Consider the following 2,017-nt stretch of genomic DNA (forward strand, 5'->3'; position numbering starts at 1 on the left):
AGTTCCGGCTGCTGTGGAGTTTAGATCGCCATGCTGGAGTATCAGTCACTGCAACACCACACTGCTGTGCCCGCTGCTTTCCTGTGTCGGTCAGTCTTCAGGTACCCCTCTGCTGTTGTTCTGTCTTCTCCTATTTCCTGAAATATGTCCTCTCTGCTTCATCCTGGTTAAATGTTTTTGCGTCTGTATAAATGTGTCCTTACCCTATCCCATCATCTTGATTCTCCCTGGCTCAGACTTTTAAAGTCATGGTCAAGTGGGTGTTTCAAAGGATAATTCTGCCATTTCTTTTACCTGAAAACAATAAAAGTTCCTACTACAATTCTTATTCTACAACTTAATTTTGTATCACAAAGAAAAGGAGAACCTAAAGATCAAGGAAAGAATGAAACCCTAAATACAGGTCCCTACATGAGCTTACGGTCAATGGGGACAGCCAAGACAGTATGAATAATAAAAGGCCCTTTTGCAAGACATTATTATTAATTATTATTATTAACATTATCATCAACATTATTATTATACATTATATATTATAATTATTATATAATAACAATTATTACTGGCATTAACCTCCAAGCTCACATCGAGTAAAAAAGTCAACTCCACAGTAGCAAACAATGCCTGAATGGATTAGAATTCTTCCTTGGGGTGTTCCAGTGTCCATGCAAAGGAAGGTGGAGCTGCATTCAGGTGGTTGTAGAGACATCCCCCAAACCCTGCCATACAGCGGGAAATTTCCTGCGGCCCTGCCTGCAATGGAACAATACTCTCCACACCTTCATGTCCCCCACATCCACTGCACGGACCCATGAGGGTCCCAAGGTCTTGGGGTCATGCTCCTCTGCTTTTCCAGACCACAAGTAGGGAGGTGGTTGGGAAGTGGAGCAGCTGGGACATGACTGGTGCTCACATGGGATTTCAGTGCTCGAACAGGGAGGACTAGCTAGTTGAGCCATTGCACCAGGCCCAAGAAATAATTTTTTTGATGAAAGTATTACAGAACTAATTCAACAAGTAATGATATAATAGCACCATTCAGCAACTCTAAGTGAAATTTTGGATCTAGGAAATGATTATTAACCATTGAGCAGACATCAGAAGGGGATTGTTATAGTTTTCTCTAATTCATCTGATCCCAGTATGTGTCTCCCACTGGACGGAAATACCATTGAGAAAGTATTTCTGACAAAGAATCTACATTTGATTCTGATTAAAGCTCTAGATCTGATGGAAATACGTGTGACAGAGGTATGTGTTGAATAATACAGTCTAAGATGCAATCAGATGGGGCCAGTGTTCTGCTGTAATCCGATAAAGCTGATGTTTAACAGTGCCAGCAACCCGTATGGCCACTGGTTTGAGTCCTGGATGCTCCACTTGTGATCCTGTTCCCTGCTAATATGCTTGGGAAAGCGAAGGACAATGGCCCAAGAACTTGGGCCTCTGTACCTGTTGTGGGATAGGCAGCTAGTTCAGGGTTATGAGCTTGGAAACTGCTCCCTGCCCAACAATGTGGTCCTTTTGTTAGAGTGCTAGTATAATGTTAGCATGTTAGAATGTTAGAACGTGAGCGTTAGGCAATGTTAGGCCCTTTCATGCCAAAAAGCTGCTGCTTTGCTAGGTCGGGATGCATCTGGACCATGGGAAAACTCCACTTTAGTGAGAAATGTTGCTCCTCTGTGACCTTGTGAACAGTGTCACAAGCCTTATCTATGGAATGCACCCGGGTGCAGGAGGACAGTGGCGCAATCACCCGGTCCCAGGGAAAGGAATGTGTGTGGGAAAGGAATGAGATGTCTAGACCCAGGGGCGTTAAAGATAATGTGTCTGTGAACAAAGTGGACTGTTTGCACCTGGAAGCCTTAAGATGACGTGTCCGATTGCTGTGTTTGAATTTGCGCGGGCTATGATGCATGTAACGACTGAAGGGGCCTACATAATCTCTAGCCTTTTGCTAGTTCAGTGTCCGACCCCTCCTTGGCTGTCCTGCGTGCCCCAAGATCGGTCTGACCCC

This window comes from Ochotona princeps, chromosome 2, assembly GCF_030435755.1.
Source record: "Ochotona princeps isolate mOchPri1 chromosome 2, mOchPri1.hap1, whole genome shotgun sequence".
Taxonomy (NCBI): domain Eukaryota; kingdom Metazoa; phylum Chordata; class Mammalia; order Lagomorpha; family Ochotonidae; genus Ochotona; species Ochotona princeps.